We start from the raw sequence: 17,905 nt of genomic DNA, 5'->3' as shown, positions 1-17,905 counted from the left end.
AAGTTTACCTAAAATAATAATAATACTGATAATAATAATAATTCATCATTTAGCCTACTCACCCACAAGGCCACAACGTATTGTTAAATTGTTTATGTTTTCTGTGAATATCCAACATCCAAGGTTTTCTTTTTTTTAAATTAAGAAGATTTTGCCTACATTCTGGAAAACATACGCAGAATAGTGAGATAAATAAATAATTGGAATACATTTTTGTTTCTGGTTTAGTAGGTTTTTTTAGTCATATGGATTATTTTATTAAACTTTTTATACAGCTTTTACATCCTTTTTGAAACTTGAAAGCCCCAGTCCCTATTCATTGAAACTGAATAAAAAATAGCAACCAGCACATTCTTTACAACAATAATTTTAACCATAAGAGAATCATTTAAATAATAATGAAATCATTTTCATAAGTAAATAATGGCATCATTTTCGTTAGTGGGTGAACTATCCCTTTAAGTGTATGTGAAATATCTAAGAATTAGGGCAAGAAAGCAATGCAGAAGAAAAAAGGCACGTAGCCTGGCTCAGGAACACACACGGAGGAGCATTCTTGTCCCTCTCGTTGTGTGAGAGCCAGAGGCACAGCACAAGAGCTGAAAAGAGCCCCAAACTCATTTCCTGTTCCAGCAGCAGACAGGAATTGGGGGAGGGAGATGGTGGGCGTCACTAAAAAACAGTCCATCCTCCTCAAACATGATTGCCAAAGCCAAACATCTGGAGTGGGCTTTCGCTCTCGCTCTCTCTCTCACACCTACACACACACACACGCACAAAGAGCATGAAGACATGCAACTAGTACAGCCCCGCACCACTTTGGATAATGTTTCAGTGATGTCATTATGGTGGTGGTGACATTCCACAGCTCTGGTTCAGTGATGCCATAATCTTTGTGTGTTACATTCAAAGACACCTCACATTCAATAGACACTGAATATCCCAACGTGTCACTTCTACACTGTATCTCATAGGTGTGGGAACTGACTGGCTCAAGCTAAAGCAGGGCTCAACATTTTTTCGGCTGGTTTGGACAACATTTTCATTAGCCACCATAAGAAAATTATATATTTTTTTAGTGACATAATATACATGCACTAAAAATATATATAATATTTTATTTTAGTGATATTTAAAGAAGTGGAACAACAACATTTAATAAATCTCATAAAACCAGATTTTAAAATTCTACTATCAATTCGAGTGTGTGGGGATTAAACTCTGGCAGCAGAAGTGAAGTGTACTGGGCTGGGCTGAGTGTTGACTTGGCCACCATACTCTCTTTAATATATTCAAAGGCAGAGACTGGAGTGTCCAAAAGAACTGTACTCCAGCAAAGGACAGTATAGATTTGTAACATTTTGTTCCTTCTTATAGTACTCACAAGGAGTTTTCACTAAAACCATATGACATAGCTGTATATTTGTCTGGCATGACAGATCATCATCAGACCTCATTGTTTTAGGTTCGATATACTCTACAATTTCCAAAGATTTTTTTAAATAAGTCTCTTATGATCAAAAACGGTAATATCGTGAAAAAATATTACTGTTAAAAATTACTGTTTTTTTGTTATATATTTTAAAATCTAATTTATTGCTGTGATGTCAATGCTGAATCTTCAGCACCATTACTCCAGTCTTCAGTCACATGATACTTCAGAAATCATTCTAATAGGTTGATTTGGTGCTCAAGAAACTATTATTAATCTTGAAAAAAGTTGTACTTAATATTTTTGTGGAAGCCTTGATAAATAAATAAATAAATAGAAAGTAAAAAAATAAACATTTTGTAACAATTTAAAAGTATTCACTGTCACTTTTGATCAATCAATAAAAAATAAAAAAAAATCAGAAAAAAACCTACTAAACCAGAAACAAACATTTATTCCAATTATTTATTTATCTCACTAGGCATAATAACATGACAACAAGCAGTATGTACAGTATTCAAGATTGAAACTATATATTTTGTACACCTAGCCTTTAAAAAATATAGGTGCAGGATTCTTGTGACCTCAACATAGATCCCAGAACAATGAATAGAGCGGATGGGCCACAATAAACATGACTTAGAAGCCATGAGAGCTTGAGACACACACACACACACACACACACACACACACACACACACACACACACACACACACACACACACACACACACACACACACACACAAATAACAAGGAAGTTGATAGCTAGACACAACAAAGAGCTGGCCAGAAACATTGGGTGTTTATGTGTGTGTGTGTGTGTGTGTGTGTGTGTGTGTGTGTGTGTGTGTGTGTGTGTGTGTGTGTGTGTGTGTGTGTGTGTGTGTGTGTGTGTGTGTGTGTGTGTGTGTGTGTGTGTGTGTGTGTGTGTATAGAAATAAGCATGTTCTATAACAGCCAGCAGGATGAGTCCATTGTTCCCAGTCTTTCCTCTGAAAAACAGTTTTGCAAAATGCAAAAATGTGTTTGTTGACCTGTGGACATACATTTTAAACTAAGCATTACCAAATCACAGCAAAGTCTCGATATTACATAAAACAGCTTATACAGGGCTTATCTCTCCCTCTCTCTCTATTTCATTTCTGTGAAACTCTGTAACTCCTGATCAGATTGTGCAGCAATATATTTGCACTAATACCCATTAAAACCAGCCATCTGCAATTTAACACGCCTTTGGCCAACAGATTTTTAGACAAGTCTGTAGGTTATTCAAAGTAGGAGTGTCGTACAACACATTCAATTACCCGGAGACATGTTTCCCAAAAGCATTGTAAGTCAAGTATGGTCGCGAGTTCTGTTGATAGCAACATAGTTCAACGATTGAGTATTTCCCGAAACCATAGTTCAATGAACTTGGGGTGGGAATCACAGGGTACCTCACACTGCTGTCTGCCATCCTGTTAAAAACCTCTTTTTCTTAGGGTTAACTTATGTTCACGTTTCCCTCATTCATGTCTTGAGCGCCACCACAAGGAGCCATTAAGTAGCGACGCTGGGATCAAGGAAATCTATTTAGACGAGCGCATTGTTTTATTAATTACAATATTGTTATTTGGTGCCAGCGTATCAATTCTCGTATTGTACGGAAAAGGACAGCAATATCAATATTTTGTCCCACCTCTACAATGAAGATTTGCACACAACATTGCAAATTTGTTTGGTTGGAACTACAGCTCAACCTGTACTTAGAAAGGAGAAAAATGAAGAAAGGGAAAAAAAAGCGAGCAAGCTAAAATGCAATATAATCTACATCTTTCATTTCATTTTATTTGCATAAACACACACACATTTCAATTTAAGCAAAACAATCGAGAACAAAAATAGCGAAGTAGTCCTCCACGTGTCATGTTTGTTATTTTAAAATTTGACATTCATTCAATCTCGAGCTATATTTTAATCTCGCAGAAGTTATTCAACTTTTTTTTATTAAAAGTTGTAAATAAAATAAAGATTACTGGAGTACATTTTACAAGAAAATACTATTTCAATCTTTCTACTTTCTACTATCAATGTGTTTCTTTGTGTAATTATTTGTGAAATTAACTGGCAATAATAGAGTGAAAACTCTTTTTTCCAGTGTACTCCACCACCTCCACATCATTAACAAAACTTCTATTACTGAAACAAAACGGTTCAAACGTTGGATGTGTGACATACTTATGGTTTCGGGAAACAGTCGTGACTCACATTTAATTCAGTGGGATTTTTTTCTTTAAGACCAATTAAACTGTCTACCACATTCAAATAGGAAAGTAACACAAAACAGTAAACTATAATCAAATCTATGCATATATCATATTGAAATTTGACTCAAAACCGAGAATTGATTTTTAATCGAATTGTGAACTCAAGAATCAATTTGAATAGGACCGTGAGGTACCAAAAGATTCCCAACCCTAGTGTAGTAAAGCAGCTAGTTACGACGTTGATTGGAAAATGCACCTAAGATTGCAAAGTCATTATTTGAACAAATCCCTGTTTTAACCTGGTAATTTAGGATCTTTTGACTAAAGTAATCATCAGAACCTACTCAACAAACAAACTAAAGATAGCATAACGTCACCCTGGCAACCACCCAGAACACTCTAGCATTAATAAAACATCTTGATATTTCAGTGATCCTCTTGCTTTTGGCTTGTGATAGGTGAATATGAATTTACAGCAGCAGACATGACCGATGAGAAACATACACGCACACACATTCGCACCTTTGGACCCGTCAGGTTTGAGAGAGCATTGCTTTGAGGCATGAAAATTAGCATAAAAATTACCATCTGCTCCTGACAGCCTTGACAAAACATATACACACGCACTCACATGCAGCTAAGAAATATTGGAAATGCAGATTTACTTTCATGTGCCTATGTAACCTGCATCTCACCTCATCATTCTGTCAAAAAAAAAACATAAAAGAAAAGAAACAAGATGGACGTTGACAGAGCTTGCAGACGGGAGAAGATTGACTAAGCGAGGAACTTTCTCGAAAATGAATGTGCAGCGTCTGCGTTTGTGCGTTTCACATCTCAGAGCGAGACAAAGACTGACACGATATCAAGGTCGAGCAAGGAGAGGCAGACAGAATAACATACAAATTCATTCCGAAAAAACAGAATAAATGTGTTTGCATTTCTCAAAAAAGCATGAAGAAACATAAGCCTGGCCGGCTCTCGACAGACATGCCAACACACAATCACTCTGAACAAACACACAGAGGAATGTGAGAGAGTGTGTACTCAGGCTTTGTGAAAACATCCACAGGAAATAGGAAGTGATGTCAGGCTTGTCAATAATTGTGACCATTCATTTCAAGGGGCCAGTGAATTATCAGGCAGATCTGTGTTTTTCATAATGTCAAGCAAATACTGCAACCCAACTCAATCACACATACAAACTTTTTTCACTATTTATATCTTCACCCACGTGAATGACAGAGACATCAGTCATAATCTTTCTTTATGAAAACAGACCACATGGTTGTCTGCTTCCAACAGCAACATAGAGTAAGAAAGAAAGGGGGAGAGAGGGATGGAGAGAACAGGGAGCAAGAAATAACAATACAAGCCTCCTATTGTTAGGCCGGGATAGAAAACAGGCATAGGGACACACATGCACACACAGCGGGAATGAAACAGCACTTTCACAATCCTGAGTCAAGCCCAAGGCAACTGTTGGTCAGATGAGAGGAGTGTGATAATGTTACTCTCACACACACACACACACACACACACACACACATTAAGAATGACAGTGGGATTGTGGCATGATTTTACACCCCCTTTCTGTGGAAAGCAGGACTGATTTGGATGAATGATGAGTCTGGCTGCAGACTATTCTCTGAAGTTAATCTAAGGCCAACGTCCCACTAGACAATTTTTAAGCCGATTTTCAGTCGTAAGCTTTATTTACACAGCCATTTGAGAATCAGAGAGAGCCGCATCTCTCTGATACGATCCAAACTTTTATTCAGCAAACGCAAAGCCACATATGTGACCCTGGACCACAAAACCAGTCACATGGGTAAATTTACTCCACGTATTGCATTATAATTCAGTCAATAGGTTATTACAATAGTGTATGTTAACATGGTACTCCTGCTTCCCTGAGCTTCACGTTCATTTGATGCTCAATTGAGCAACTGAAATATGACAACCTGATAGGTATTTGGAGAGAAATGACAGAGGCAGTCATTTATTTGGTCTAAAATGGTCACAAATGTAAACATAAATGTAAAATATGCGACAGAGTTATTTAAAATCTAAACACTGTTGGTGACATTTGGGAAACAGTTGTGTGCATTCATTTGTGGTTTCGTCAAATAACATATTGTATGGTAGTTAATCTTTTGTTTCACAAACAAATGATATTTATTATTTTCTCTAATACTATCTCCATCCCGACCTCATGAGAAAATGCAAGTATTTTACGTTTACCTCACCCCTTAACCAAACCGTCAGTGGGGAGTAAGCATATCATATCAAAATGTAAATGAGATTGTACAAATTCATATGAATTCACCACCAATTTGTCAAAATGTTAAATATTTTCTGCAAATCTGCAGTGCAAATCATTTGATTTGACTGATTCAAAATGAACCAAGGATTTGCTGTGATAAATGGTATTCTAAAAAAACAATCAACAAGAATTTATTCGCAAAAATCACAATTTCACACAACACATGTTATTGCTCATTGTTTAGCATAGTAAACTATTGAAAAATAAATTAGTAATTAATAAATTAGTAAATATACAAGTAAAGTTGTAAAGTACAAGTACTTTAGATTCACAAAATCAAAGTAGCCAGCAAACTTAAGTTTACAACCTTCATTCAATTCCCGTAATAATGTAATCCTAAATGACACTTCAGCAGGCTGCAGTAAAAGCACTATCCTGTAAAACAATATACAGTAACAGAGCAATAACCCAACAGTGCAGATGTACCGCTGTACTACATGCCATCAGCTGCAGTCTCTCCACATCACCTCCCTCTCGGCCCCCTTCTCTCTCTCTCTCTCTCTACTCCTATCCCCCTCTGACTCACATTTTCCTCAGTCAGCAACTCCAGACCCTTAAAGAGGGAGACAGAGACATAGTGCAGCAGCCTGCTGGAAAATAAACCAACACACACACACACACACACACACACACACACACAAACACACACACACACAGAGTATGCCCAGAGGACGCTGCTATTAGCAGTGACATCACATCGCTTACCTAAAAAAAAAAACCACACAGGCTGCGACAAGGATCCCAGATCCTGTATGAAGATGGTTACCAACACACTGACAAAGTAATATCACTCAAGTCTGATGCTAAAGATGTGTGTGTCTGTGTGTAAAAAAAAAGAAAGACGGAGAAAGAAAGAGAGCAATGGAATAACAGAGCATGAGGAATAATGTATATTTAAAAAGGGTGATAAGTAGGATACTGTCTCTTCTGAAATAAAAAATGTATAAATTATCTAATATATATTCAAGTTTATGGAGCAGAAATATACACATATAGCATATACAAACACAGAATAATAAAATTATGTGTTAATTTTGACTTGTACATTTCAAAGAAAGCTCAACAATAAGGATGGCCAAATAGTGGAACTACCCCATCAGGCCTGTGATCTAGTGTTTTTAGGCCTTATCCACCTTATTTTTCAAAGCCGAAGTAAGCTATTTTCTGTGAATGTGCAAGATTTCCAATTTATTTCCCCCTATAGATTAATAACTTAAAGAATAACAAAGCGCAGAAGGGATGTCATGGTTAGGAAATTTTCACACCAGTAAATAAACTTGCGACAACACTGCCACTGGAGGGGGAGGGGGAAGGGGTACTGAAGGGGTACGTGAAGGGTCCTGCACTTTCGCTTTTGAATTCGTGATCATGTGTATTCTGTGTGTACAAGATAATACATTTGTCAATGATGCTCAAGATCTGTTGCGCACCAAATCCTCCCCCATCCTCTTGTCAGTCATCTGGTAAGTGAGTTTTTGTCACGTCACGTGATAAGTGAAATCTGACTTCTGCTGCACTGTGATGTGTACGGCCAAACAGAGGCGGCCTTTGCAATTTAAACAAACAGTTGGCGCAAGTGCGGACAGAATTTCTTGCAGCTGCACCGCAGGTATGATTTTATCAACTGCAGGCGTGAGATATAAATATAGAAAATGAAACGATGGAAAAAAAATTATTGAAACTAAAACTGCCAGTAGGTGGCGGCAAATAATTATCTTAACAAGCGAGTCATTCAATTCCTTCTGATTCCTTCAATTTGCGGACTCGTTCAGTTGCACTGAGATGCACAATTGCTCAGTAGAGCAAAATCAGACAAGGTTCTAAGTCTAAAATGAAAGTCACCTAACATTAACTTTATTTGTATTGAACTGTTATATAAAATCAATAGGCTATCACATTTGCAATTGTGCTGATATTCAGGAAAACAGCACTCTATATCCTGTTATAAATAAAAACCAGAACTCATACAGGGACATTTTTGCCCCATATATCTTGATTTTTTAGGGGGCGTTTTTAAAGACCCCATTAATTTCCGTGATGGCTGAGGGGCGGGGCTGTTTTTCCGAGTGCAAGCAGATGGAGAACCCTTCTGTTGCTGAAACACTGTGTAACACCGGTAACACAGACTATCGTAGCAAGCCTAAAGTGATGTAAACAGTAAAACTATTTGCGCTACAAACCAGTGTGTTTAATTATGATAATAAATTAAAACAATATGATAAGTACCAGTTTGCAATAATAACTAGAAGCGGATGACACCCGCAAGCCTTACAAATTTAGTTTACAAATGGCCGTAAACATTTTCTGTAGACATAAACATTTTCTGTAATAAACTGAATGTTGTTGAGATTCGAAGGATTTAAACATATAGATTGCAGGCTTACAAATATGCCAGTCAAAACTGAATTGTAAGAAATGATTGAAAGCATTAGTTAAACAACATAAACAAATTAAATAATATATTTTTAAAAATGTAAGCTTGTTTATTATGGAGTTAATAGCTGTGTAATTTCCAGCTAAGTAATTAAAACAAGCCAATTAAACAAGGGATGCCCCGATACCATTTTTTCAGGACTGATACCGATCCGATACCAGCGCAGTTTTCTTATCATTGTAGAATTTCTACACCTCTGTGAAGAACTGATAATCACTGTTTTATGTTAATTTACTAAATACAGACTACTTCATTATAAAGATAAACAACAAATGAAAAATTATATATTCATAATCTATGACAAAGATATATTATAAACTAGGTTAGTGGATAATTCAGCAGTAAAAGTTATTCTAGAAAAATCATGAGTGCACAATAATTTGATGAAATCTAAACATTTAGTGAAACAAATTATTTAGTTGGGAACAAATAAAAGTGTCGCACTAAACCTGGTACAATGTTACACATTGCTATTTGTATTGTTATAAAATACATTCATGAAAAACAAATTGTATAGAAGTAAATATATTTAAATTAAAAGACTTTTCTTTTAAAAAAGAAACTTCTTTTAAATGTATAGCGTAGCTTAACATATGATAGATAGGACAGGACAAGAAAGGCTATGAATTTGTGCAAAAGTATTATAATATGAAAGACTCCAATAAAGAGCGCCACAAATCGCTTATGCACATCCCGTGCGCTGGATGATACGCTTGAAGAAACAAGTCACAGCTCTTTGCATTGAAAAGTTCAAAGCACAAAGGGAAGATATATTGATGCGTAGTGTATTATATCTATGCAACAGTTTAGTAAGCCTTTTCTTTTAACAGTTTTATATTTCAATTACTGTGCGCGTGTAGAACAATTGTCTTTTCTACTCCAGTGTTGTGATCTAACAGACACCCAGTAGCAAGTGACATTGTTTAGAAACAGTAATAAACTCCAGCAAGATAAATTATTTTATGCAAAACCATAGACCTTTATCTAAAAATAATGGGAACACTGAATGATCCTGGAGAGCGTTTTACCGTGCTGACTGTTGTAACCGAACACGGCACGAAGTTTGAATGGTGAATGGAGAATGACTGACAACTGCATCGAAGGGAAGCGTTTATATGAACTTTAATTTAAAGACTTAAATGTATAGCGGAGGATGTTTTACTTCCTGGTGGGTAACCTATACTATTGGTCCTCCTAATTGTCAATCATTCTGGTGAATCAATCAAACTTTTCAAAAAGTGGAGAGGGCGGGTCTTATCTAAAATTTGGAAAGATCCTCCGCTATACCTTTAAATATTCATCACATTAAGCTATCGAATTGCTTCAGAAGACTTGGAATATAGTGCACAAAAACTTTACGGTGCTTTATAATGTGTTGTTTATGCTTTTTGTGGGGCTTAACAATAACACAGAAAAGTACGCACAATATCGGATTTGGATCGATCCTGTCTGACCGATGCCCGACCGATACACGATTTGAAGATGTCCAGCAAAGAATGGCAGCATCAGAGCCGATACCAATACTAAATGAAACCCCTTTTTATTAAAGAAAATGCAAAAGATTTTTCCCTGGCACATAAAAAAAAAAAAAAACATTTAAAAGAAAAATAAATTGTGGTGGGGGAGGTGAAAATATTGGCAGGGTAAATTTTCATATTGCAATGTGTCTCATTAGAAAAACAGAAATTTGCAGACAGAGCAGTATGAAAATGAAAGCAGCTGCTGCATCATAGGGATAAATGTTCTGGGTTAAGCTTTATCTACAGCATCTGTGCCAACAGAAAAACATTTGCCCCTCAGATTGCAAAATGGCCAAAAATCATACAGTAATGCACTTGCAATGGGAGTTGATAGAGCTTTGAAACTGGAACCGACTAATCTTTTTGTTTCAAAATCAGCAGGCCTTATTTCTGAAAGTCTGGAAAAGACAGAAAACATTAATCTGTAAAATGCAAGGATTTGGTAATAGTCAGCCCTGCTATAGTCTACTCAGTACAGTGAGACGGGTAGTGATTTGTAGCATTTATCTATTCTAGCACTAAATATATTTCATATTTAAATTTAAGAGATGAGATGAATGAAATGTTAAGGTCTCCATCCAAATTGTAAAATGGGTCATATTGGGGGTACTTCTGTCTTTAGCTGTATATGAAAATTTTAGGCCACAAGCCACATAATACCATACAATGCTAGTTTAATGAACGTCCAATGAGGTAGTCACCAAATACCCTAAATATATCACTCTTAGCCATCAATAATGTCTGACTACCACCAGTCTATATCCTGTGATAACAAGCACATTTACACCCCAACAAAATCCTGCCAGCAGTTAACCAAAATAAATCCCATGATGAGTGTTATAACAAACATTGCATCATACATACATTTTTGAGGAGCACAGGCTCTGGAAATAAGACTTTATGACCACAACAGCCTTCAGCAAAACATTCCAGAAGACTCTCAATCCCGAAGCAGAGACCTTATCCCAGCCAGAGCACATGGAAATCTGAATCCTTAACAAGTAGGCCTATACTATTTTCACTATAGCAGACTGAACTGAGCTGCTGTTGCACAACAAACAGACAAGGAGTGAAGGGATAAAAGTCAAGTTTAGGAGATCAAGAAGAAGAGAAAGAGCCACTGAAAAAGGTTTATTTACACTGAGAGTAACTGCATGCATACTGAATGTGTGCTCACAGTTTTTACAGAAACAATGGTTCAAAATGCCTGTCCCAATACCAGCACTCAGTATCCGCTACCCAGATCTAAAAGTTTGTATATTATTTTATAGGAACTAAACAAAGATTCTGCACTATTAACATGTCACTAATTAATATAAAAATAAATATTTGTGACACTGATCATGTGAATCCCTTTGTACAAAATGTCAAATTGTCTTGCTTCTAATGAAACTTTAAAAGATTATGCTATTCTGAACATTTTCAAATCAAGTCCAAACCAACCAGTAACATACCAAATAAATGAGTTGATCATAGGCTAGGACCACCTTCCTAAAATTCAATTGCAGCTAGCTATATTTGTATGTCCTATAGTGAAAAATATGAAGTGTGACATAAAGACAAACAACATATTGTTTCCAAATTTAAACAACTGGCTTTAATGTTGTCATCATGGTACTAAAGCAAAAGAATATGAATATGAATAAGTTTGAAAACCCCTTTTACGTTCACAGAATCTGAATTTAATGACTTTTACACTCATATTATTATGCTGGGCTGACAAAATAATTTTTGTCATAAAAAAATGTATTAAAGGGTTAGTTCACCCAAAACTGAAAGTTCTGTCATCACATAACCTCACGTCGTTCCAAACACATACAACTTTTGTTCATATTCTCTCATCATTTTTGTCTACTAATTGAAAGTCTGTATAATCAACATTTTTAAGGTTCACATAAAAACATTGCCTTGACACACAAGAACAAACCTTCTTGAGTATTAAGCATGCATGTTTGAGCTGCGTTCATCAATGTTTATATGGGAATAAAACTCTAAGTGAAAAACTTAAAGGGCCCCTATTAGGGATTTTTGAAAATAATGTAGTGTGTAACATAGCTCTAAGTGAATGAAAACATCCTGCAAAGTTTTAAATCTGAAAGTGCACCGTATATAAAGTTATTGTCGTTCAAATGTAAGAGTCGACTCTGAGTCAATTAAATTAATAGTTTTTTAAACGATCATAAGCCGTTCCGTTGTGACGTCAAGACGAAACATTAGAATAGCCTATTGCTCGCCCACTGATTGTGCGGGCAGACACCAGGGAACACTTGAACCTCAAACCAGCAGCTGATTCCTGTAGATACTGGATAGCATCATGTTAAGAAGATGACGCTGTGCTCTATAATGTGAAGATAAAGCCAGTTTTTTTTTTTCACTGCCCAAGGACGAGCATATGATGAATCAGTGGTTAAAGTTATCACAGCAGTACAATCCTAAACTTTTATTGTGTTCCCTTTATTTTACTGAAGACTGCTTCTCAAATCTCAAAGTTCAATGCAGGATTCACAAACCGCTTGCTCTTGAAAAATGGTGTTCAAAAAACTTAGTTTTGAGTTTTATATTGGTCTCCTGCTAACTGGCTAACTCACGTTATCACTGTCTTACTGGAATACTTCTCCTAATCAGTTGTGGGCCACGATTACCTAAAACTGTGTCTATTAATGCAGATTTGCTGTCGTTCTCACTACTTTGAGGAAATATTTGTTTTACCAACGTTTATGTTACATCAGATCATTCACTCTAGAGCTCGGCTAATGTATACATTGTAAACATGCACTGTTATTGATACAGTTTCCACGTGTTCACCGCAATATATTAGAAAAATACTCGGTAAATAAATTAGTACACGTAAAATAATCAGTTTGTTGATGGACATGCACTTGTTAATGCTGATGGTGAGGAATTACAGTTGCAACATCTCATATAATATACCTCAAGGTTCGGGTTGAATAAGAGTTCTTCCAATGTTTCATCATCGGACTCGCGCTTGCATTGATATGGTAAAATCGACATCATTGTTCGTTACTGTGTTTAGTTTGGTGTAGGAAGCCTCAGGACAGCTGACGTTGTTATGGCAATGGGCGGTTTTGTTTTCGATGCACTGTGACTGTACATGGTAGGCCAATCACAACAGACTGAGCTGTCTGGCCAATCAGAGCAGAGTATATCGTGGAAAGGAGGGATTTAGAGAGATTGATTCATTTGATGAGTCGTTTGAGAGTAATTGAAAATGTGATGATGTGCAAATGTATATTATGAGGAAATTAAACAGTTTTTTTTTACCTTTGATGCACGTAAACATGTAGGAGACTCAACAACAACATTAGGAAACTTTAAAATAGCATAATAGGGGCCCTTTAATCACAGAAAATGATTCTCTTTGCAGAAGACTTGTATTAAATTGCTAGATTCATTACTATTATAAAGTGTTTAAAAATGTTGATTACGTAGATACTGAATGGACAAAAAAAAAATAGGAAAGAATATTAAAAATATTTTCTTTTGTGTTCCAAAGATGAAGGAAAGTTGTGAGTTTTGGAACGACATGATGATGAGTAAATAATGACAGAATCTTTCATTTTTCAACAAACCTTTTGATTAAAAAGATACAACGTTTTCACTGGTGGTCTTATAATTTTGGACCACATCCACATATTATATTATTGTATATATATTAAATTATAGATTTCAATATTGGATTGTTAATAATATTTATAAATGTATGCCCCAAGCTACAGTTAGCTTATAAACAGTGCAGTAATGAGAGGTAAGACAAACCCATGAAGCAATCACAACCAACATCTATTGTGGATAACTGTAGAAGGCCCAGGGACGCAACTCAGTGGAAATGACCTCTTGTCATTTACAAACACATTTGCAAGATCATAAACAAACAGAAAACCCCATTAGCCACCAAAACCATTTCATCTGACAAACATTGCTTTCCAGAAATATAGCAACAAGCTTTGAAGTAACAACAATTCCCAGACCTGCTCTCGATGTTACATTGGCTTTCTACAGTTCAACCCAATTATACGACAGCTCGCAAAGGCCTTACTGTGGAAGATTTTATGCCGGTGATGACTGGTGTACTGTAGGCTACAGTATAATTGGCTATTGTGCTTCTATAAGGGGACCGGAGAATGTGAAATGGTCTTCAGAGAACATGTCTGCTGTTGGAGCTGCCTGTGCCTGCCGCAGAACGGGCGTCATAAAACGGGACTAGAGTCTCGCCTCTGCGACGCGCGCACCTACAGCAGCGAGTACGCACACACGGGCCTACGGGCGCGCTCACACTAATGATTATTTCAAATACACATGTTGGTGCTTTAACAAGCGCGATTGCCACAGCCCCGTATGATAAGCTATAGATTCCCGCTGCTTTGACTTCTCCATTGGCCTGGCCTTGAACGGGGGGCTGGAGCCTGCCATGGACCTGAGAGGGGGAGAGGCGAGGCGAGGCGCGTAAAAATAACCGTGGCGAAATAAACGCCACAAATGGCACTTATTTAATAATATACACCCTAATGTTGAAGCGACATTAGTTGTAAAAGTAAAGAATCAAACGCGAAACAAAAAGTGACCCGTTAAGTCGAGCGATATTCAGGAGGGCTGTGACCACACGCACGACCCCCGTTTACACCATTCCATCGCAACTAACACGAACATGATATAACAACATCAAAGACCCGTCAAAATTGTTACAATATATCAAGACACAGCGTGTTTGTTATTGTAGCAACGATAATATCCGATACTGTTAGTCAGAAGCCCATTGCCGAGGCGTCTATCCGCCTTCTGCTATCGCTGTTAGGGCGAAGCGCGTCTACAAATATGTCCAGCCTTTCAAACTTATTACCAACAAAAGTGGCAACTGGAAAGAATTAAATGTTCTCAAATCGTAAATTCAGCTGCTCGTATGTCCACGTTAAATATTTTGGAATTGCACATCACTCACCTCAGATGTCACCACCACCCTCTCCTGTTCTCCTCCTTTTTTCTGGTTTACCTCTCGTATATTCTTCTCCTCTAGCGATGTCCGATTCGCGAACGAGTCGATCGTTTGAGTCGGACCTTTTCAATGAATCAGTTGAACCGGTTCACAAAACCATTCTGAACGACTTGTTCACGGAACCGTGCGGTTCTCGAGTCAACAAATGATTCATTGAACTGAGAGCCTTCTGCTTCTCATTTGGACCCAATTCGTAGAGTTGAAAAACAATGAGCGAACATTTTATTAAAACATTACAAAAAAAATGTATACGAGTGATGACTATTAATATTACTGTTATTTAAATATAAATTTAATGTAGATTCAAAATTACTTAATTTTTTTATTAACTAAAAAATATCTGCAAAAACAATTCAACAATATAACTGGGGCACTTGACTTACAACTTGACTTACAACTTCCTTTAAAAGGGTATGTTTTGTTGTAATAAAGAATACGTTTACAATCAAAAAGACAAAAAATAAATATTCTACTGTGATTCTGAAGTGAGCTAAAGAATATATTATCTTGTAATTTTTTACACCATAGGATAGTAAAATAACAATAAATTGTAGTAAAAAAAAAGAAAGAAAACTACATTCATGAATGCAAAATTATGCAAGGAAGAATAATACAAACTTTTATTACAAACTTCAAATAAAAAGGCTCTATCTATTTTCAAAGAGCCACCAAGAAAAAAGGCTAGGCTACTACAGATATTTGGACATAAATTCCTTTAACAAAATTAAAGGCCAAGCAAAACACATTGCAATCAACATAATTTCAAAATAAGTGGGTTCTTCAACGACATTACAAAATGAGCAATTGGATGAAATGGGATACTACGGTCATTACACTTCGCATGTTTATAGATTATAGGCTACCTAAAGCATAGCCCTATGTAGGCTATGCCATTATTGCTCATTTATAGCACATAATACTGTACATGCCATGCTGGGATGTCAGGTACTAGGCAATGGCGTAACGGAACCAATGGATCGTTATCAACCAGTTCACTGAAAAACACAGCTTGAAAGAACCGATTCGCAGAACTGAGTCGAACTTCCCATCACCACTCTCCTCCCTTCCAGATGTCGAGCTCCGTCTTCCAATCCGCGTCTCCCCGGAAGGCAGCGGACCAATCAGACAGCGGACCAATCAGGCAGCGGACCAATCATGCAGCGGACCACAGGAAACACATTCCCGGAGAGAAGAGAGAGAGAGCGTGACGGAAAGTTTGGAGAATGGGAGAGAGAACCTTACTCAATTTAAACTGGAGCAAATGAACCGCTGAAAACAAGAAACTGTCCGAAATAATAATTCAGTTCTGATAATAAATATCGTGTCAACCTGCACTTTAAAGTGCATTTAACTCGGAACACTTAAATCAGTGTTTATGTGTAATCAAATCTAACCTAATAGCCTATTTGTTAATTAAACTGAAATAAAATAAAGATCCTATTACGTTAATAAGATCTTTGTTGAAATTAATTAATAGAGCTAGTTTGTAGTTGGTCTAACTAATTAATGAATGGATTTCAGCAAAGATCTTGTAACCCCCATTTTAATGAGTGCATGATATGAGCTTTCAAGCAGCTGTCCAGTGTCTAGACTGCTATATTAGCTATTCTGTTACATCATCTTCCTCGGGAAAAGAAGGCACAGGAGGAGAACGAGAAGCTTGTAGCTATGCATGTTCAACAAGATAGCCATTAACCATCTGTGCTCTTAAATGTCTTTGACTGTGTGTGTGGGAAAGGGGGAGGGTGCAGACTTTTGGTGTGATCTTTGACCCGACAGACTGTGGAAGGCAGTTCATTTGACACTCCAGGGTAAATTGAATTCCTGAGGCCTCCTCCTCTGTCTCAACTAGTGTATGTGTGCTTTTTCACACTCAGAACTATATATATATATATAAACTTTAAACTAACATGGTTTTGTTGTGTTGTAGTGAATAGGAAGGCAAAGGAATTTGTATTGATCCAACCCATCCAATGTAAGAGATTTATTTTTGAAGTGGTTGCAGAAACAACAAAAGGCATATGTGTCCTGAAAGCACACGCTCAGACATGCTGTCCCAAGTGATCCAGAGGTCAAACTCCACTCCTTAAAGCAGCACCCGTGCTAAGAACAGAGACAGAGCCGAGTTGTTTGCGTTCTAAAGAGTAGAAGTGTAAATCAAACATTTCAGAGTCAACCGCAAACCTCCTTGCATGCAGACTCACTTTTATGCTCCAAGTTCATTGTGTTTCATGACTTGTGCACAATATGAAACACAATAAAAAAGACTATTAGCATTTATTAGCTTAAATATACACAACCATTCAAACATTTATGTCTATAAGATATATTTTTTTATGTTTTTGAAAGTCTTTTTTTGCTCACCAAGGCTGCATTAATTTATTTGATCAAAAATATAGTGCAATGTAGTGAAAAATTATTACAATTTAAAATAGGTTTTCTAGTTTAATATACTTTGAAGTGTACTTTTGTCCTGTATATAGCAAAGCTGAATTTTCAGCAGCCAATTAATTCAGTGCTTCTGAAATCAATATGCTGAGTTGGTTTTGTCAAACATTCGTGCTGCTTAACATTTTTATGGAAACAGTGAAACTTTTTTTCCCAGGATTTTTTAAAGAATAGAAAGTTCAAAAGGACAGCATTTGTATGCTATAGAAATCTTTTGTAACATTATAAATGTCTTTACTTTGAACCGTTCTTCACTTTTGATCAATTAAATGCATCATTGCTGAATAAAAGTACTAAATATTTAAACAGTATATTTTGTTATATTACAGTATATTATTACTATGAGTACCATATAGGCACAGCGCAAACCTCCAGAGGGATCTATCAGATCTTGTCATAGATCAAATGGATTTTTTCCACAGACTACCACAAGTTAAGTTGTTAGACGAGTTGGGAAAATACACGTAAGCAGGGAAAAAAAAGGGAA

General features: G+C 36.6%; 1 protein-coding gene across 5 annotated transcripts in view; it reads right to left on the bottom strand.

Annotated features, from left to right (window-relative positions):
• Positions 1 to 15,007, bottom strand: part of apbb2b (amyloid beta (A4) precursor protein-binding, family B, member 2b) — a 55,863-nt gene extending 40,856 nt beyond the window's left edge. For 4 of the 5 annotated variants that reach the window (XM_082164665.1, XM_082164668.1, XM_082164667.1 and 1 more), the window contains exon 1: positions 14,917 to 15,007. The gene's annotated coding sequence lies outside the window, so the exon portion shown is untranslated. The remainder of the gene's footprint in view (positions 1 to 14,916) is intronic. The other variant, XM_082164666.1, reaches the window with a different exon arrangement.
• Between the last annotated feature and the right edge of the window lie 2,898 nt (positions 15,008 to 17,905).

The sequence above is a fragment of the Leuciscus leuciscus genome, assembly GCF_965113295.1.
Source record: "Leuciscus leuciscus genome assembly, chromosome: 3".
Taxonomy (NCBI): Eukaryota; Metazoa; Chordata; class Actinopteri; order Cypriniformes; family Leuciscidae; genus Leuciscus; species Leuciscus leuciscus.
The sequence above is the reverse complement of the archived record's forward strand: the minus strand, read 5'-3'. Positions and strand labels throughout refer to the sequence as shown.